Source organism: Malaya genurostris, chromosome 3 (assembly GCF_030247185.1).
Source record: "Malaya genurostris strain Urasoe2022 chromosome 3, Malgen_1.1, whole genome shotgun sequence".
Classification (NCBI taxonomy): Eukaryota; Metazoa; Arthropoda; class Insecta; order Diptera; family Culicidae; genus Malaya; species Malaya genurostris.
The window spans coordinates 250,729,390-250,752,230 of record NC_080572.1 but is presented as its reverse complement, the minus strand read 5'-3'; the positions used below and the strand labels follow the sequence as shown (position 1 = coordinate 250,752,230).

General features: G+C 34.0%; 1 protein-coding gene across 4 annotated transcripts in view; it reads right to left on the bottom strand.

Annotated features, from left to right (window-relative positions):
• LOC131434537 (probable chitinase 10) overlaps nt 1–22,841 on the bottom strand; it is a 156,390-nt gene that overhangs the window by 14,628 nt on the left and 118,921 nt on the right. The gene's annotated exons all lie outside the window — the stretch shown is intronic.

The window sequence follows — 22,841 nt, the reverse complement described above, 5'->3', positions numbered from 1 at the left end:
CGTTTCCTCATTCATCTCAGCTCCAGTGTTTATCACATGTACTAAAATTATTAGTTAGAGTGAGATGTGCTATCTCTGATCGATAAATTGTCACTATTACATACAACAGTATTAAACATTCAATTATGGTTGTTAGTTGATATTATTCAGTGAAAAAAAAATCATCGGAAAAAATCAACAAACAATCAGTATCTGATTGAACAGTATTTCGCAGTATTTCAGTATTTATTTTGCTCAAAAGTTTGAGCACTACCGCCTTACGAACTTAGAGGTGATCCCAAAATCTTCGTCCCCTAATATAAAGGGTGATTTTTTAAGAGCTTGAGAACTTTTTTAAACAATAAAACGCATAAAATTTGCAAAATCTCATCGGTTCTTTATTTTAAACGTTAGATTGGTACATGACATTTACTTTTTGAAGATAATTTCATTTAAATGTTGACCGCGGCTGCGTCTTAGGTGGTCCATTCGGAAAATCCGCTTTTTTATCGACAAATTTTGTTCAGCGATGAGGCTCATTTCTGGTTGAATGGCTACGTAAATAAGCAAAATTGCCGCATTTGGAGTGAAGAGCAACCAGAAGCCGTTCAAGAACTGCCCATGCATCCCGAAAAATGCACTGTTTGTGTGGTTTGTACGCTGGTGGAATCATTGGACCGTATTTTTTCAAAGATGCTGTTGGACGCAACGTTACAGTGAATGGCGATCGCTATCGTTCGATGCTAACAAACTTTTTGTTGCCAAAAATGGAAGAACTGAACTTGGTTGACATGTGGTTTCAACAAGATGGCGCTACATGCCACACAGCTCGCGATTCTATGGCCATTTTGAGGGAAAACTTCGGAGAACAATTCATCTCAAGAAATGGACCGGTAAGTTGGCCACCAAGATCATGCGATTTGACGCCTTTAGACTATTTTTTGTGGGGCTACGTCAAGTCTAAAGTCTACAGAAATAAGCCAGTAACTATTCCAGCTTTGGAAGACAACATTTCCGAAGAAATTCGGGCTATTCCGGCCGAAATGCTCGAAAAAGTTGCCCAAAATTGGACTTTCCGAATGGACCACCTAAGACGCAGCCGCGGTCAACATTTAAATGAAATTATCTTCAAAAAGTAAATGTCATGTACCAATCTAACGTTTAAAATAAAGAACCGATGAGATTTTGCAAATTTTATGCGTTTTATTGTTTAAAAAAGTTCTCAAGCTCTTAAAAAATCACCCTTTATGTTAGAGCGGTAAAAAACAACGTGTTTTGTCGGTTACATCACTTATATCATCATATCTCCGGAACCAGAAATCACAGCCATTTGATCTTTGAACTTGATCAATGGCCCAACAATAGCTTTTAAACGAGCTCAACTTTGTTAAAATCGGTTCGTCATCTCTGCGAAAATTGAGCGGTAAAAATATCTTCGAAAAGTGCAGGCTCGTTCGATACCTACATTAGATTGTTGATCAAGTTGATACTTCAGAGATATAATCATATAAGTGACGTAATCGAAACATGATTTTTTTACTATCCGCATAATTATTTAAGGGAGTGACCTATGGTCATGTTCAAATGTATTATTGCTGATACAGTTGGTCTGAAAAATGTTGCCGGGGTTGTGTAGCATTTACGCTACATACGCTTTGAGCGATCATTCGTTTAATCCATCCGGTTGAACACTTAGCACGCCTTATTTTGGCACCGAATTTAACCCTAATGCTGGTCTACATCAAACATTTTAGAAAACTTCAATTTTAAATTATTTGTGGTTAGCTCTTACTACTAAAAATTTTATCATAAATTGTTGACCATATTTCGGATGATATGGAGAAAAAATTATGTTGATGCGACAATTACAACCAGAGATATTGACTATTAAGTTCTACCCATTCTTGTACAGGGTAAATTTTGAATAGGTGCCCAAAGTAAAGTAAGGGCCAAAAATGTTGTAATAAGACTGTGTCGATAACAAAAGAAAGGAATTATCACACCAATAGAAGGAATAGGAATAAGTTTTTAGAAGTGATATAAAATAGATGATGAACATAAATTTAAATATTCTGGCTTGGTTCATTTACGAAGTACGCGGGGGTTCGTAAAGAGAGTTAGTTCGTAAAAAAGTTACCGTTAATTGAGATTTGGTTCGTAAGAAAAGTTTACGTCATTTGGAATTTACTTCACAAAAAAAGTTTGTGCGGTAAATGTTTCAAATCCTAATCATATAAATATTGTTGGAATGGATTTGACGAATAGGATCCGGAAAGCAATGTTATGGGGTCGTTCTAAAATCCAAGATGGCGACTTCCGGTTTATTGATATTCCTTAAAAATTCCTTAAAATTATTTTTTTGGAACAAATTTGATGTGTAGGTACCAAAACCTGATGTTTGATATCAATCTGAAATTCTAGATGGCGACTTCCGGTTTTTTAATATTTCGTGAATTCACTTACAATGTGTTTATTGTTGGAATGGATTTGATGAGTAGGTGCCGGAAACAATGTTTGGGGTCGTTTCGAAATTCAAGATTGCGACTTCCGGTTTATTAAATTCCTTAGAATTCCTTACAATATGTATATTTTTTCTAAAGGATTTGATAAGTAGGTACCAAAAAAACGATGTTTGAAGTAGAACTGAATTTCAAGATGGCGACTTCCGGTTTATTAACATTCCTTGAAATTCATATTCCTTGAAAATTTTCACAATATGGATAGTGTTGGAACGGATTGGAAATAGGTGCCGAAAATCAATCCGACTTAGATATCGATTAATTGGTATTCCATGGAATCCCTCACAATATGGGTATTTTCGAAACGGTTTTGTTGTGTAGGAATAAAAAACTATGTTTGGGGTCGTTCCGAAATTCAAGATCGCGACTTTCGGTTTGTTGATAGTCCTTGAAAACCTTTAATATATGAGTATTTTCGGAACGGATTTCATGTGTTGGTACCGAAAAACGATGTTTGAGGACGTCTCGAAATCTAAGAAATCCATTCCGAAATTACTCATATATTTAGGGTTTTCAAGGAATATCAATAAATAAGTCCCCATTTTGAATTTCGGAACGACCCCGAACATCGTTTTCCGGAATCTACTCTTCAAACCCTTTCCAAAAATACCCATATTGTAGTGGTTTCAATGGAATATCAACTACCCGGAAATCATTTTCATTACTTACGAAGTAAGTTCGTAAAAAAAGTTTCATTTGGTGGGTAGTTGGTCCGAAATGACGCAATGACAGTTTAATCTTACACGCAATCGAAAACACTCTTTAATTACTTGATTCGATATGAATTTATAAAAACTCTAACGAGAAGGTCGTAACGATGCACAGAAAACAAATATACAGCAACAATTTTGTTCTATGAAAAAACGTGCACACGAACACGAATGATGCCAAACTGAACTGACTCAGCGTCATCCAGCTAACTGACGCCTGCCTGTCACATGAAAGCGCGTTTACAAAGCCAATTCATGGATCGAAATAATTGCAGGTTCATGAGATATTACGGCTGTCCAGTTTAGCTCCCGTCTCCCCTACATACATAATCCTAACGTCAGGGAAAAATTAATTGATTGCCATACTGCTGGCGTGTAGAAAGTTCCATCCAAATGGGAGCAAGTCGATTCTGATTTTGCTGCCTTTTTTGTAGTTAATTTGTGTAATTGTTCACTGGTAGGCGTGAAACATGAATTATGTTTACGATTTCATGAATGATTTGTTTGTTCAGTTCGTAATTTAAAGTAACGAAAATTATTGCATGTGATGATGAAGACGAACGACGATAGCCGAATTAGTTATTATGACAGCTAATAATCACGATATTGTAAAATGGAAATATCGTTTCACATTATCGAAGTTTGATATCAAAAATCTTTTCAGCGTGCTTGTTTGTGAAGACAACAGATCACGTTACGGCAAACAATAGAAACAAGCGGCATTTAAAATATCTCTCATGCATTTCCATCTATTTTTGTTCGCGCCTTTTTACCTTCAAATCATCTCATATGCAGTAGGGGCCGATATTTGTAAATAGGGTAAACGGTGAGGAAGCAAAACAGCGCTCAATGGATGTTATGAAAGCAGTAGACAATGAGGTGAAATGATGTCAACACATTTTTCGCCACACGTAGTAATGTATGAGGTGACATAGAAAAACATAAATACTGCAGCCTACATGATGTAACTTTTGCTTTGAACAATTAAAAGCGTTGTGGTTATTAACTGACCAATCTGCTCGATGACAGCTATACCAATATTAGTTATCGGCAATAAATGAAATAGACGTATTTTGCCGGATGTAACTGGTGTCGAACTGAACCAAAAAAAAAAACACCCCAATTGGGTGACACCTGTGTGCAGTCATGCGCGATGGAAAATGAATGTTTTCTAACCAAGAGCTCATGAGATCTCGAGCTTTTCGAAAGGTTATGCTGAACGTTCCAACGCATATTGGAAATAAGAAATTGCACCATATTTCACCCTACAAATCACCACACAAAAGACCTTCTACCGACCATTCGACCACGAACTCTACGGCAAACATCCATGCGTGCAGTTGACGGAAGCCTTTTCATGTGTTGCTCGTTGACAGTCGAGATTCCAGAGCTCTCTGAGGCAGAATCTCGGAGAATGTTGTAACAGGATGTAAGGAAGTACAGCAGATTCTGTAGGCTCCTAGGCCCCAAACGACACAGCTGGAATGGATCCAAGCCCTTCTAGCAGACTTGCTGGAGCTTCTGGGGTATGTCCCCAAGGTCGGTAAGAGCTCCTACGCACCATTCGATCCTAGCAGAGGAAAATTCTCATTCTGTGCCGATTGACGTAAGTGACAGGCCCGTTATCAGAATGCATTCTTCATTTCCACATGTTCGCACTGACGTCAGCTGTCAGGGAAAATGAAAAAAAAAACAGAAAGGGGAACCCAGAATATGTTCTCCTAATCCCTGCGGGTTAATTCTTTATGCTACGCTTGATCGGTCAACGGAGTCCCTGCGATTGTACTCCACAAATCATGAACTTCAAACCACAACCCAAAAACTATGACCGCCTAGTCGAACTGAAATCAGTTTATTCACGCTTGACTGAAATTTTATGGCCCGATTTAGTCAATTACCAGTTAATGTTGCTGCAAAATTACATTCCACCACACCGTCAAGGCACTACGCGTTACATACACACGCACACACACGCACACGAACCGCGCATGCGTGCGGAATCGAAGGCACTTCCCCCTTTTCGTGCTTTCAGGGGCACGAGCCGTGCAGTCCGCGTGATATGATTTGGCTGTGCAGTGAGTTGTGACGAAATTGATATCTAACCGATCTGGCGGTGAAATGGCATTCCACCGGTTCCGTGACTTCGATGCCACATCCGCTTCCGGGTCAAATTAGCATCTGTTCAGTCAAGCGTGAACGAGGGAATTTGTCGGGAACAGAATTGCATAAGCCGGCGGAGGTGACAGCATATTCCCCAGGCACATTCTCCTGCAGTTTTCCCCAGCTGTCAAAGCTAAAGACTCCAAGTTCAGTCATGCGTGAAGAGGCTTTGCCTTCGAATTCGGGATGTTCGCCGTAATCGATTACGAGACGGACCGATTGAATTGCCTTATCAGGATTAGCGATTGCATTGACCACCGGTTTGAAGGACCGGGTTTTATCTAGTCTCAAACCGTTTAACAATCCAACAATGGAACTTCGTCGGTTGCATCATCACCGGCGGGGGCTGTCCCCGTTCCCAGTGAAGTGTCTTCACCGCGCTGCAATTTGGAGATCCATGTTTGAGCGATTTGATACTTCGCCTAAAGAGATGACAGACCCTTTCTTCGGATTTTAGCCGGCCCGTAAGAGTAGTTGGATTAATGCGGAAACCAGATGGATCTGTCGTGACTTGCGGCTATGCGGTGTTTGGTTGTTTTTTTGTTGAGACTATTGAAATTGAGTTTGTTGCGTGAGAAGGCACAGAAGCGACTCATTGTTATTAGATTCCTAACTATGGGTTTGGTGATTGACCAAAAAAACATAAGCACATTGCTTAATAAATAATGACACGATTCATTGACAACTGAAAACGCGATATGTGATTAATAGAAAGCTTAGTTAGTTGACTTGGACTATCATTGTTAACTGTGCTTACATCATACCATCCAATGCAACTATCCGCTGCATAATAAAACTAAATGAATATTATTTGGGGGAACTAGAAATTTATTTGAAAGAACTTCAACCGTCGTATAATTTATGATGCAAAAATCGTAAAAAAAATCATAGAGCCAAAGATCAATACTTTTTCGCTGTAAATAATTCACAAGTGTTAGATAATCAAATTTTATTCGATATACTGATAATATTAGACTACAACAACAGAATATTATTCTTAACATTTGCTACTTAGCCATTGTAGACTAGCTAGCGACCTTCTTGCGAACGTTCCTCATTAAATTCCGTACAGACTTCTTGGCTTCAAGTTTTGACACTTTTTTCCAATCTTTTTCAAACTGTTGAATGATTTCGGCTGCCGAGACATGTTTCCTAAGATGTGCCTTCGTTAATGCCCAAAATTCCTAAATTGGTCGAAGTTGTGGGCATTTTGGTGGATCCATGTCTTCTGGGACGAAAGTGACATTTTTGGTAGTATACCATTCTACCGTTGATTTCGAGTCGTGGCAAGAAGCAAGATCTGGCCAGAAGACAACAGGATCTTTGTGGCTTCGAATCATGGGTAGAAGTCGTTTTTGTAAGCATTCCTTAATGTATATTTCGCTGTTCATTGAAGCACTGGTGATGAAGGGTTTCGAAATCTTACCGCAGCTACAAATTGCTTGCCAGACCATAGCTTTCTTCCAAATTTTTCGACTGCAATCGATGTCTCGGACTGGTTTAACACTTGCCCTTCTCGCATCATATAATATTGTGGTCCCGGCAAGGATTTGTAATCGAGTTTCACGTAGGTTTCGTCGTCCATGATTATGCGGCTCAAATTTCCAGCAAGAATCGTATTGTACAGCTTTCGAACCCTCGGCCTGATCGATGCTTCTTGTTTCGGACTATATTTTGGTTGTTTTTGTTTCTTATAGGTTCGAAGATTCAAACGTTCTTTAGCAGGAAGAACATTTGACTTCGAAGTGCCCACTTTTTTGGCCACATCCCGAACTGAAACCTCCTTCTTTTGCTCGAACGGCTTCAGTATACGTTTATCCAACTGAGGGTTAGCAGGACCTTTTTTTCGACCTGTTTTCGGTTTATCCTCAAAGGTGTTATCCTCACCGAACTTCCTGATTGCATTTCGCACGGCTATTTCACTTACTCCTTCCATTTTTGCTATCTTTCTCAGTGACAGTTCGCGTTCTGTGCACCATTTCTACACAATTTTTCGACGTTGTTCTACTGAAAGTCCACGAATTTCGAAACAAACTAATGATAACGAATAAACAACTGCACAAGTGGTTAGAGAAGAGTGTAAACAACAGTACGCAGCCATAAAAATTGACAAATTCTGAACCATTGCGAAATGGCAGCGATTTTTGGTTGCGTCCATACTTTCTGGGACAGTCTTTAAGTCTTGGTCACGGTCAAGTAAACCGGCTCTGGCTATACGACTATTCGGTACCGGAAGTATTCTAAATAGTAGTCGAAAACATTAAAATTGAACTCACAACTGTGGCTCAATCGATTTAAAAAAAAAAAACACATTCGAATATAAAGATTTATAATTTCTCTGCTGAGCTGAGCTGAAGTAGACTGCCCGTAGTTGCACTTCGTGATTGACCGAATGAGTGAAAATGCACAATGAATCAAGAAAATGATGCTTGGGAGAGGCAAATCATTCTCACTGTGCATACCAACTGATTCAAAATTTTACATAAAATGGTCAATAACGACGCCGACCACGACCAAAGACTGTGCTACTCAGGAAGGGAAGGGATGTTAGTACGATACTCGTTGTTTCTAGAGACCGCGTGTACCACTGCATCTCCACGAGTATCACGGCAGAGGAATTGTATTAGTAGGAAAGAAAGAAGATCCGGATATGTCTTGGTGAAAAATACGATCTCAACAGAAAGTGCAGTATCTCGCTGCCCCTACAAAATTACTTTTTCAATCACTACCGATGAACTCGCAAATTTGACAACAATAACTTCTTTGACAACTAATAACTGTTAAAAAAAAAGCTTGGAAATAGTGAAGCAAGTTGAAGCCAAAATTCGGAATAAGGATATGGATAAGAGTTAAGTGTTATATTTCCATTTAGAAGTGACTTGCATCCAGTACAGTTCAAATTCTCTGGACGGTAGTCAATCGATTTGAAACCAACCGAATCCCAAATCGTATCTCGAAACGCAATATCAATTATTTTATAAAAACTGTATACGTAAATCGTAATGACAACTTATTCATAATAGGCGTCTGATTCACAATAGCCGATATTCGTTTTAAAATTTCCATCACAATGTTGGTTTTTAAATTAATAGGTTTTGTTCTTTAATCTGTAGGCTGCCGGTTACCGAGAGAGAAATATGAAGTTATTTTAATTGACGGCCAATAAGTTCTAACTGAAGAGATATGATGGTTGGCATATTTGAGTTCCGATTCTTACGAACAACTATTGTCTAGTTTGGTGTTCTTCGGGTTGTCTCGTTGTGTGGCTACTCTCAACCGAACTATTCCAAGACAAATTTTTAGCCTGATACATAACTATCAAAGTAATCACCCCGGCACTTCTACTATTTCAACAAGAACTATCTTAGACGACCAAGACGTCTGATGCACAAAGAATTCACACTTAACCATTCGAGGTATCCGAGAAAACTACGAACACTTCTGAAGCAGAACACTTTCGATGGAAGCACAGCTATCGAATCACGCCATGAGAATAAGCGCCATGTGAAACGCGTAAGATTTGAGCTCACCAGAACCTATGGAGTACGAAGAACAAGAAATAAAATGAAAGAAGAAAAATATTTTTTCCAGAGTTGACTATTCTTAGAAGCTCGATAGACCCAGTTAAGAGAAAAAATAATACCGAAAAATTACAAAATATGTTTTTATTATTTTATATTATTTTGTTGAAAGAAGTAATAGATCAGTAAAACAGAGTTCTCGTAACTGAAAGAAGGAAAAAAGAAACTCCTGCAATTGTGGCATTTTACGACATGGAAGTAGGAACCCAGTGGATTTACTTTTGACTACATTTTTTTTGCCGCCGGATTCCACACGGCCTCTAGGCTGGTCCTGTCGGGAGAAGATAATGGGACACTATCAAGCTCCTATTGGACCCCAGCCCTTAAAAAAGCTATATAATTTTTCTGCTAGTGATTTATTATCCGTATCCGACATCCGATACTAAAATTACCATCAATCAAATGACAACGCAAATACAGGTACAACATTTTCCAAACAGGTCTCGAAACTACTAGAATTTGAAAGTTTTGTTAATTTAAGTTCTCAAATGTACTGCGACTTTTCCGATTCTGAAAGCACAGGAAGTAGTGGTTGAAAGACACTGGAATGGAACTTATTTCGTTCGCTAAGAGATATCTGAACCAGATATTCGAATATTCGGCGTCTTTGAAAGAAAAATCCTGCGCTCAGTGGCGAAGAAGAGATTGCCGCAGACGCGTGGATCACGAGCTGTACCAAGTAGAAAAACATGTGTACATTGGAAGACTTATAAAACATGGCAAACTACAGTGGGCTGGATATGTAGCAAGAAAGCCGGACGAGAGAATGGCCTACGTGATACCCAGCAGAGAACCTGGGTGAAGTCGCCTACTGCGGGGTAGACTTCGCACTCGCTGGGTGTGTGCAACTGAAGATGTGCGCGCAGCTGAAGTACAGAGCAACTGGAAAACGGTGGCTTAAGATCGAGTATCCTGGAAATTTACAATTCGTTTGGTCACGTAAAGTAAAACAAAGTAAGTTATTTCTTTCTTTATTTGTTAATTTATTTAGTTACTCATTTACTAATTCACTTATTTATTTATTTGTTTATTTATTTATTTATTTATTTATTTATTTATTTATTTATTTATTTATTTATTTATTTATTTATTTATTTATTTATTTATTTATTTATTTATTTATTTATTTATTTATTTATTTATTTATTTATTTATTTATTTATTTATTTATTTATTTATTTATTTATTTATTTATTTATTTATTTATTTATTTATTTATTTATTTATTTATTTATTTATTTATTTATTTATTTATAAGTTTATTTCATTATTTATGTATATAAATTTTATTCTTGTACTGATTTATAATTTATTTTAGTTTTCTTTATTTAAGAGATTTTCAACCGGAGGCTGATTCGGTTCGGAATAATAATTTGTTTATATATTCATTTATTTTTTTTCATTTATTTGTTAATTCTAACGGACGCCAACTTTAAATGGATATGGATGGAGAAAACCTCTTTGAGTTGAACACCTTATTTGTCAATTTCAAACGGGCGTGAAAAACCACCATCTTCTAATAGAGCAATACTAAATAATTATCGCAAACTTCCTAAAAACCAATTGTCAATAAAATCAATAAAACATTAAAAATCGTTTCGTTTTGTCAGTGAGGTGACTGGACTTACTGGCCAAACTCGAAAAGTTATTTAGACATGAAATTCAAAGTATTAAGCTTATTGTTGATTCGCGTAATTTGTGCGATTTAGAGGTTATTGAATATTTTATGTAGAATATGTGTGTGTTCAGACTTGCTAAAATAGAATATTGTAAGTGTAATTGTAAAGTCTTGGCATTTGTGGAGTTTGGCTCTCTGTTTCAACAGACTTCGCAGCCGATTCAATGTGTACAGAATCATTGCATGACCAAGCACTACGATCCTACTGGCTCTAAGAATTCTTCCAGGTCGGGCCTCGAACATACGACAATTGGCTCAAAAGACCAGCGCCCTATACATTGAATCACTAACCCGGGCCTATTGTAAGTAAGGACTTGTTAAAATGACGAAAATGCGTACATCTAGGTAAGATGTAAAGGTCTCTAGTTGATTTATTGCTCTGAAGCTTAAAATTATATATTGATGTTTAAAATATATTTTTCAAATAATTTTCAATTTTTTTTGCAGTTGCGTCTTCATTCCTTAAAGATTACTTTTCAAATTTATGTTAAATTTTGGGTTTTATATTTTAATTTAACCAAATTCAGAGCAGTGATTTTTTGCAGTTTTGTTTTGATTCTTAAATTTTATCCCTAGGAAGAAATGTGTAGCAGATCATCAGACTTTGCATACTCTGGTTCAAATGTGATTTCACACACGTCTTCAATACGACAAACCATTTATTTTTCACGGAAGGAAGGACAAATCCGGCTCAAGACTGAAGGTTTGGAAGAAACGTTGACACAAGTGTATTGGGGGCTGGGGGAGGATTACTGTGATGTGGACGAAATAGATTTGGAAGAATAAACAAAGAATTTTGAAATTATGAACACAGTCTTACTATTTTGTGCCCACAGTATGCAAATTTACAATTTTTACAAGCTAAGATTCAAATAAAAGGTCTGGAAATTTTTTAAAACATCACGTAAAAGATAATCCAGATCCAACTTCCGGTTCCAATATTAAATATCCTGCGTTATAGCGCGATAAGTGAGACATTTTCAATTTCATGGTTATTTTTTCAAAAGTTATGGCGAAACGAGGTGAAAATTTTTATGAAACTTACTAGTAAATTAATCTATCTGGTAGACTTTGTTAGTTAGTGTATATATAAATTTACTTTGAGACTACTAGTCTTCAGTTTCCGCTTTCGAAAGCAGCGGTAATAGTGAAGAATACCTCCAAAAACAGAACTCACCCGGCACGCATCGGTACGTGCTGGTACGGAAGAAGAAAACGCCATCGCCTAGCACACAGCGTTCTTTGTTCAATTTTGTGTAGCGTGCAGGGTTGCTACATTTAAATCTATGTTAACTTGACATAACTGTTTTCAAATTGAAAAGGTGAAAAGGTTGTTTATACCGATAGAAAGTGTTTTATTAGATTCAAGTTTGAGGAAACATTTATGACAGAATCTTCTAGTGATGTTTTTGAAAATATAAGTAATAGAAAAAGGCACCATTAATTGTTTTTGTTGTTTAATTGGCTGTTTGAGATCTTGAATGTTTGAAAATGACGGAAAAAATGAAAAATTACGTCAGAGTGTTGATTTCAGTTACAGATTTGAAACAAAATATATCGAAAACAGAATTTCGAATGGTTTTTTCATAATTGTATTTTTGCCTGGAATGTAGAAAGGCTATGCAATCAGTGTGAAAACCGACTTTTTAATCGAGGCCCGGAGGGCCGAGTGTCATATTCCATTCGACTCATCTTGACGAACTGAGCAAATGTGTGTGTGTGTGTGTGTTTGTGTGTATGTAATAAAAATATGCACTAACTTTCTTTAGAGATGGCAGTACCGATTTTTACAAACTAAAATTCAGATAAAAGGTATTATGGTCCCATAGCCTGCTATTGAATTTCATTTGGATCCGACTTCCGGTTCCGGAGTTATATGGTAATATGTAAAAATTTGAGAAAAAGTTTGCACTCAATTATTTCTGGAACAGCTCAACCGATTTTCGCAAATTAGGATTCAAATGAAACATCTTATAGTTTCCTAAAAACAATTGAAACATTTTATCTGGATCCGGCTTCCGGTTCCGGAACTAAAGCATGATAAGTGAAAAATTACCAATTTAATAGTAATTTTTTCACGAGCAATGGTCAAAAACAGGTACAAATCCCATTAAACTGTCTGATGTTTGTTTCTAGTTTGCAGAGCTTGTTAGTTTGTGGGCATAAAAACTTATTTCAGCACTACTGGTCCTCCCTTTTGCAGTTCCGGGAGCACCGAAAAAGGTGATGAAAAACTCCAAAATTAGAATTCACTTCCATTTCTCTGCGATTCTTGCACCGATTTTCACAAATCTTGATTTGAATTAAAGTTTATATTATCCTTGAAGCTACTGTGATATTTCATCCGAATCCTACTTCCGGTTCCGCAGTTACAGGGCGATGAGTGTCGATGCTTGCAAACTGGCATATAGAATGACAATACAATACCGTGTAACGTGGAAGAAGAAAACACAAAACGAACGATGCGTGCTATGTTCTATTCCGTACACGCTATAAAGAAAACGAAACGGTTACGGATGTCTGCTACTAATGTGTGATATTGGTAGAAGACGGTGCTGCGGTTGATAATTTTTTTGCTATTTTATAAGTGCAACTGATAAAAAAAAGAATTTAAAGCCGGAGTAAAATAAATATAGCAAAAATAAAAGAATGTTAATGAATTGAAGCTTGTTTGAAAAAAATATGCAATTTTTACAGCCGCTAGTGTAGTGATGTCATAAAATAATAATAATAATAATAATAATAATAATAACAATAATAATATTAATAATAATAATAATAATAATAATAATAATAATAATAATAATAATAATAATAATAATAATAATAATAATAATAATAATAATAATAATAATAATAATAATAATAATAATAATAATAATAATAATAATAATAATAATAATAGTAATAATAATAATAATAGTAATAATAATAATAATAATAATAATAATAATAATAATAATAATAATAATAATAATAATAATAATAATAATAATAATAATAATAATAATAATATTAATAATAATAATAATAATAATAATAATAATAATAATAATAATAATAATAATAATAATAATAATAATAATAATAATAATAATAATAATAATAATAATAATAATAATAATAATAATAATAATAATAATAATAATAATAGTAATAATAATAATAATAGTAATAATAATAATAATAATAATAATAATAATAATAATAATAATAATAATAATAATAATAATAATAATAATAATAATAATAATAACAATAATAATATTAATAATAATAATAATAATAATAATAATAATAATAATAATAATAATAATAATAATAATAATAATAATAATAATAATAATAATAATAATAATAATAATAATAATAATAATAATAATAATAATAATAATAATAATAATAATAATAATAATAATAATAATAATAATAATAATAATAATAATAATAATAATAATAATAATAATAATAATAATAATAATAATAATAATAATAATAATAATAATAATAATAATAATAATAATAATAATAATAGTAATAATAATAATAATAGTAATAATAATAATAATAATAATAATAATAATAATAATAATAATAATAATAATAATAATAATAATAATAATAATAATAATAATAATAATAATAATAATAATAATAATAATAATAATAATAATAATAATAATAATAATAATAATAATAATAATAGTAATAATAATAGTAATAATAATAATAATAATAATAATAATAATAATAATAATAATAATAATAATAATAATAATAATAATAATAATAATAATAACAATAATAATATTAATAATAATAATAATAATAATAATAATAATAATAATAATAATAATAATAATAATAATAATAATAATAATAATAATAATAATAATAATAATAATAATAATAATAATAATAATAATAATAATAATAATAATAATAATAATAATAATAATAATAATAATAATAATAATAATAATAATAATAATAATAATAATAATAATAATAATAATAATAATAATAATAATAATAATAATAATAATAATAATAATAATAATAGTAATAATAATAATAATAGTAATAATAATAATAATAATAATAATAATAATAATAATAATAATAATAATAATAATTCTATTACATGTTTTATCCTGATGATTCATGCTGTTTAGCTAGACTTACATATGCAAAAGTAACAGAAACGCAGGTTTGTTTCATTTGTTTAATGTCGTTTAATTGGTTTAATCGAAATAGAGCATGAGATAGTAAGTCTAGGTTTAACTCGGTTCAAAACTGTTCCAGTTTGGAGGTCATATTGGTTGCTGGCAAACGAATCAACTTCGGCTATTCCGGTCATCCGAATCCGGTTTCGAAAGAATTTTAAATGGTGATTGAAAACTGCAAATCACCAAACTTACCTCAAGATGGCCAAATCGATTTTCACAAACTTATATGTTCAAAGGAAAAATCTTACAGTTTCATACGGAATTTCTAAATTTGTTGTGGATACTATTTCTGGAACTACAGGGTAAATAGGACTTGTAGAGTTTGTGAGATTAGGTCTGAACAAATTTTCCTATTTCTATTCAATGTACAGTTGTTTTTGCGAATTTCACGGTAATATTTATGATGTAATGAGTAAACAACTGATTTTTCTGTTTTTGAATTGAAAAAGTTTTTTTGCTTTTTTTCTGGTTCTTGAAATAGAATTCTAACACATTTTCTTCTATGCATTTTTGTTTTTTCAGAAAGCCCAATGATTCTCTTGGACGCCGGTTTTGGAACAAGTTACGGTTTTTGAGTTACATTCTAAGGATGTGCATCCAGTTCTAAAAAGTCAGCTTACAATCGAGCTGGACTCTCAACTTGAGCAAAAGAAAATGGTTTGCTATGCGAAAGACGTGTGCCAAGTTTTATCCAAATCGAGTAAGTGAACTCTTACGACTTATTACGCATTTGTGGGAATGTTCCTTGGCCAATTGTACAGTTAAAACAACAGGTGGCGTTAGCAGTTCAACATAAACTGCTAACGCACTGATGAGTTGAAAGCGAAACGTTAAAAATAAAACAACAATTTTTTTCAAATATGATCAGTATCTAACGCGCAAAACAGATTGTGAAATTGCCATGCGAATGCAATTTTCTAATCAAAACCGCGAAAATGTTGCCGCAGAGACGGGACTCGAACCCGTAGCCAAATAAACTACCCTGCATATAAAACTTGGTGTGTATTTTTGCTAATATCTAAATAGTTTTATATTAATTTGTTTGAATATTATTAAAACCAGATGATTCTATAGAGTTCTGATGCTCAATAATATTTATGTTTTCTACGAAATAATTCTTTAGCGTCAAAAAGTACAAAAGCAGTCGCAGTGAATTTTTATCATTCCCCTTTAGACGTTTCACTTGTTCTGAAGTTGTGGAAGTGGAAATAAATTACCCCGTTCAAATCAGTGCAAAGAACTACCGACTGTAGGACATGCGACAAAAGCGAAAATCCACTTAAAATCACTAATTTCCGATCGTTCCATCTACTTCACCCATCCGTCACAGCCGGTAAACGGCAATCAACGTCAGTTTTATGCTGTATTGTTCGAATAATTGCGGTTTCCATTAGATGGATAGAATGTGTTAATTGTTTCATATTCGGGCTGCTTTTTTTTTTCTTTCAACACAGATCGTATTTGGTCACATTCTCTTTTTGTACGGTGGGCTTTGGACTTGACCGCGATTGGTGCCGGTAATAAAAATAATTGCTGAACACACCGTCGCCGTTTCGTCTTGTCATCGACAAACAATTCTTGGGAATTGGTTATGTTGAATAGTCGCCTTGGCAGCAGGGAGTCTCTTTAGGCCAGCTCTAATGAGGTATAATCAGTATCAGTAACTCCAGCTGTAACTCAGCTGGTCGTCTCCTCGAAAATGTCTAATTCCAATTAAATCTGTATTAGTTTTAGTTTCTTCGTTCGGGTCGGAATGAAGTGATCAAATATAATTAATTTTATTACCCGTAGAGTTTCATAAACTGTCTTTACTAAATTAATTTAAAAATTACAGTTGTACAATTTGGCAAGTGATATAACGTCGTTGAACACGGAAACAAATCCACAAAAAAATGCATTCGAAGCCACATTCCTTTCCGACGAAAGTTGGCTTTTCATAACATAAACACTCGGGTAGATACACTGGTTCAGCAATAATGGCCAGTTCAGATGGCCCCAACGAGAACCCCCAATACTACGGAGCAGACAGGCCTAAACTGCATAAAGTGCATATGACGAGTCCTACTGTGCTTGAACCGTTGTTCCGACTTGTGCAACTACAACATTCTAGGTAGAAAGAAAACAAAACTTCTGTCATGTCGTATGGTCGAGCTTTTGCTGGCGGTGGTTACCCGCGACAGGCAGCTGACAGTTGTTCCAGCTGGTCGTCAGTAAGTTGTTTGAAATTGTCTCACGTGTTGACAATGTCTGCAGTGACAACCGACCGATCCGATAGGGAAATTGACGCGTGCGTATGATTTATTCACAGGACAGCTGCGGTTTCGACCTGCGAGACTCTCACAATCGATTTGTTATGTGCAGTAGTTTGAACGCAATGGTTTTTTCCTAACCAGGCTGCAAGGAAAGCCGAGGATGTTGGTTTATTAGGTTCACATTTCAACGGGTCTGTAAGCGATTCTCCTGTGCAACCGAGCGTGAAAATATGGTTTCTTACCAATAAGAAAACATGAAACCGAACGGGAGTTGGGTCTTATGAATGACTACTAAGTTGCAGTTGTAATTGATATTCACCCATTCTGCTATTCTGTTATGCGTTTCCTTTTTACCTTGCTTATACGGAAAGGCCAAGTAATCAATGGGGAAATGGACTTTCGAACCGAGACCCGAAGGGCCGAGTGGTACATAGGGTAAAGTGTTATAATATGCCGCCCTTTAGAAAACATTGAGATATTTCTAAATGCACTGATATATTTTCATCGAGAACGTAGGTATTTTTTTGCAATACGCCTGAGGAACATAATTTTCAATGATTTTGGTATGAGTGATGAGAAAGGCTGCACGGAACCCCTCGCGATCGTGAAACAACCAAAATATTAGTTGTTTTCCTAAATTTGATTGGTTAAAATTTGGTACAACTAATCGATTGTTGTTTTTTCTAAACTGTCATTTTTGTTTTTCGATCAACAGAAACGATGTTTGAAATAACAAAATTTTTGGTTGAAAAAAAGGTGGTGTCAGTTAGTCAAGACACACACACCTTTTAATTTCAATAAAAATTTTTGTTACCACGAGATTTTTGTGAGTTGGAAAACAAATCGGTTTTAGTTGTTTTAGATATTACGATTAGTTATTTCAACTTAAGCAAAATTATTGATTTTGAATGACAATAAAATATTCCTTATTGATATACGTTATGATTTTTTAAATGAAAATTCGGTATGTTAAGATATATAAAAAATATGTAATATTTATTATAAATATTATGCTGTCTTTTAGTAGTGCTGGTGTCAACGAAACTTTCTAATTGTGGCCACTATATTACTTGCGAACAAAAAGTCGAACCGAATGCACTGATTTTTATTTTTTGAGCCATTGCAACTTACAGTTTCAACAGATTATATGAATAAATATTGAACATTTTCAATTTATTCACTTTGTTCGTACAATTTTTGTACATGACTTGAAGATAACATGATGCTCATAACATGCATTTCACGATGGAGAATCAATTTGATTTTAAGACCAAAATTCAAACGCATACAATTCACTGGGTTCTAGTTTTGGTTAAACACGTTTTGTCAATTGCAATATCTCTAACGGCTATCAATTCTGTGCATAGCACTTTACTATCAATCGTTTCTTTGATGTAACACCAGAGCAGTAAAGATGTAGATAATGTATTATCACATTAATATTCTGACAACTAGTGTTATGATAAACATTAGTTTACTATCATTCAAAATTTACTCTTCACGAATTTTACAAACGTATATAATAAGCGAATTTCGGTTGCATGAAAATGTTTAAGAAACGCGTTTAAATTTCAACTGAAGTAATGGTTGATTTTCCATTGCTATTTTTGTTTTGCTTTGTGCTGTTTTTGACATTAGACAGCATTAAAAACAACATATTTTTCAACTACTTCAACATTTGCAAATCAAATAGAAAATTGGTTGAATCAACTAATTATTAGTTAAAACAACAACTGCAAAAATCAAAAGTCAGTTTATTCATATTTTCCAGCAAACGACAACTGCCAAACTTGCATAGCAGAAAGATCTTACGAAAAGATAGTAATAGTGATGAAACTTTTGTTTAAAAAAGTCTTGAATACTTAAAAAGGAAGGGAAGCTTTTGGGCCAGCTGGGGTGCTTTATAATACTTTCCCATTCGAATCAATTCGTCCAGATTGCAAAACGTATACGTGTTTGTTTTGTGTATGTGTGTACGTAATTGTGCGACAAATATGCTCATGATTTTCTCGAAGCTGCACAAATAGAAATAATAAATTTAAATCTTTTTTTACACACACATTCAAAGCAAAAAATTAAACTAACTAAACTAAATAAAACTTTACAGTGTTATATTTTTCCATATACTTTAAAAGCAAAACCAAGCGTTAACTGAGAGGACAGTCCTATTCGATGAAAAATCAATGCATTTCGATTCATTTTTAAATCGATTATGTGTTTTAATCAAGTTTTCGATTCAACTGTTGTATATTTCAGATTACTATTGATTTATGTGTCGTGTAAAAATCATTATTTTTTTCTATGAATCTGAACCGATTTTTACAGCCTACTTAGAACTAGAACAAAAAAAAGAAGTGCCAGCCATGTGATCTTCAAACTTTATCCACAATTCAACAGTAGTTTTGAAACGAATCTAGGCTTGTTAAAATCGGCTTAGCCATCTCTGACAAAATTACGTGGTAAAAAAAACAACGCGTTTTGTCACTCACGTCACTTATAGCATTACACCTCCGGAACCGGAAGTTTCAGCCAGGTAATCTTCGAATTTGACCCACTATTGAATATTCGATTTCAAACGAGCCTTAACGTTGAATTAACATCTATTTTAAAAAAATTCGAGCGGTTAAAAACAACATTGGGCTAAAAACTGTTCCAATATTTAGGTCATGTAAGTTGCTGACCAAACGAACCGACTTCGGCTATACTGGTTTTCGAAATGCGGTTCCGAAGATATTGGAAATAAGGGTAAGGATTTCTCCGAGATGGCTCAACCGATTTCCACAAACAAAAGGCCAAAAAATAAATAAAAGTTATTCCGTAGCTACTTCCGGAAGTGTGTTTGAAATTTTAAACCGTCATTTAGCTACGAAAAAACGAAAAATAAATCTTGTTTTGGCTCAAACCTATTTCGATTTGAAGGCTATGTTAGTTCACGCCCGAACGAACTCTCCTATTTCTATTCAATTTGTTCTATTTTATTTTGTCTGGGACTGCTCAATTTGTTTGAAGATTACTACTAGAGCTGAAAAATAACTAAGAAGAAGTGAAGTTGAGAAAGGATATTAAATAAATGATTGAATAATTTGAAAACGGTAATTAATGAGATTTTTTGAGATACTCCATAGGTTTTAAGAAAGAATACTTCCTTCGTCACTTTAAATGACGGTGTGAAATTTTAAACACGCTTAACCTTGTACGTTCCATTCGAACCTAAGTTTGAGAAAAATACAGTGAGTAACGTTTTGGAATTTTCGTTTACTATTTCCGATACTTCCGGAATGGAGAGCTGAATATCGGTATAGCCCAGCAAACCAGCAACTAACTACAAACTACAAATAGACACTGTTTTGAGCCAAATTTAGACTATTTTTAGAAATTTTTAGAAAGGTATTAGAATTGCCGGAAAACCCGACTATCGAACGGAGCCTTGGAGACCCATAGTGTTATACACCATTCGACTCAGTTTGACGAGATCGGAAAATGTTTCTCTCTTTTTTTCTCTCTCTCTCTCTCTCTATCTATCTATCTATCTATCTATCTCTTTCTCTCTGTGTGTATGTGTGTGTGTGTGTGCTCAATTTACTCAGAGATGGCTGAACCGATTTTAACAAACTTAGGCTTGTTTGAAAGCTACTATCGGGCCATTGATCAAGTTCGAAGATCAAATGGCTGTGACTTTTGTTTTCGGAGATATGACAAATTGTATAAATGACGTAACCGACAAAACGTGTTGTTTTTTTACCGCGCAAGTTTCTCGGAGATGGCTGAACCGATTTTAACGAGTCTAGGCTCGTTTGAAAGCTATTGTTAGACCATTGATCAAGTTCGAAGACCAAATGGCTGTGACTAAAGAGATATAATGGTATAAGTGACGTAACCGACTAAACACGTTGATTTTTACCGCTCTTATATATATATATATATATATATATATATATATATATATATATATATATATATATATATATATATATATATATATATATATATATATATATATATATATATATATATATATATATATATATATATAATTTTAAGCACTTCCAAATTTCCAAAATCGAGAACTGTTTTGATGCCTAAAGTCTCAAAACTGCATGAAACGTCAAGATTTAGTGTCATCTCAAAAAAAAAATTTTTTTGACAAATCAACTTTCTGGGACTTTGATATTTTCTCCCAAAAAGTCCCAAAAAGTCGCTTAGTTCAAAAAATAATTTTTTTCGAGATGACACTAAATCTCGACGTTTCATGCAATTATAAGCCTTTTGGAATCAAAAATTTATTTTCGATTTCGGAAATTTCATGTACCCCCGCCCCCCCTATGATCATTTTTCAAGATCTATGAAAATTCCACTAAGTGGACTAAGAAGTGTTTTTTTAGATTAGCATCACTCTTCTCATATAAATAGGCAACATAAATGCCAAGCGCTTGATTGGAAAAACGATACTGAATATGTGACATAAACACTGAAGCATGCTTCTGTGAACCACTCGAATCAATCTGAATTAATTGCTGTCAAGAATGAGCCAAAATTAGTGTCAGAAATTTTTTCATAAAATAATAAAAAAATATATGAGACTGCTTTGAAGAAAAAGAAAGGCATTTTTACACCACTAGGTGGATTAAGAAGGGTTTTTTTTTGTTCAAGTTTGCACTAAACAGTTCAATTTTAAGTGCTCTGCACTGATGAGTCGAATAGGAAACGTAAATAATAGCTATTTTTTTCTGTTTTTTACATCGTCGTTTAAAATGACGACTGGAAATTTTACACACACTTCACCCTGTGGTTATGGAACCCGAAGTCGAATCCGGATAAATCCTTTTTAACTAAAAGTTGCAAAAATCGGTTCAGCCGTCGACGAGAAAAGTGAGTGAAATATTTGGACACACACAGAAATTGTTCAACTCTGAGACGAACTAAGTTAAATGATACCTGACATTTAGACCTCCGGGTCAATTTTACTAGTGAAATTTTCAAGCGATTGCATAACTTTTCTTCATGAGGAAGGGAAATGTCTTCAGCAAAATGACTAGCTTTCCTCACGAGTAATCTATATCTATAATATCTATATCTATATCGGAATTAGAGTGATAACTTGTTTCGTTAAGTGGTAGTGCTGAAATAATTAAGCATCTCAAAAAAAGTCCCAATTCAAAGTTTGAGCCAAATCGGTGCCGCTTGCTTATCGAAATTTCATTCGGAGGTTTGGCACCTCTTGGGTATCGCAACGTAAATAATTAAGATCGAATTTTGACAACTGTCGATTTTGAAAAATCAGCAACGGAGGGGGTAACGTGAAATTTCCATAATCGAAATTTTTTATTGATGCCGAATATTTTAGATTGATGTCAGAGTGAGCGCGGAACGCGAACCGAAGCGAAACGATTCAATGCGATGTACTGTTTTCGCATCGCATTCACTCTGACAGGTTTGCATTGATCATATGCAACTAGCTCGCACGCGCACCTCGACGCTTCGCGTGACCCTTTCACTCAGACATCAACCTTAGAATTGCATAAAACGAAATTATGTTGATGCCAAATGTCTTAGGATTGTATAGAACTGAGTTAGTGGTGCTACCCAGTAGTCAAAGTTTGAACATTTTCTTTCTTGAAAAACCACCAGATCATTCATATGCGTCTAAGTTTGTGAAAAAACGGTAAATCTATCAAAAACATAAAGAATTCCATTTTGGTGTTTTTGACCATAATTCCTGGTACTTCCGGAACC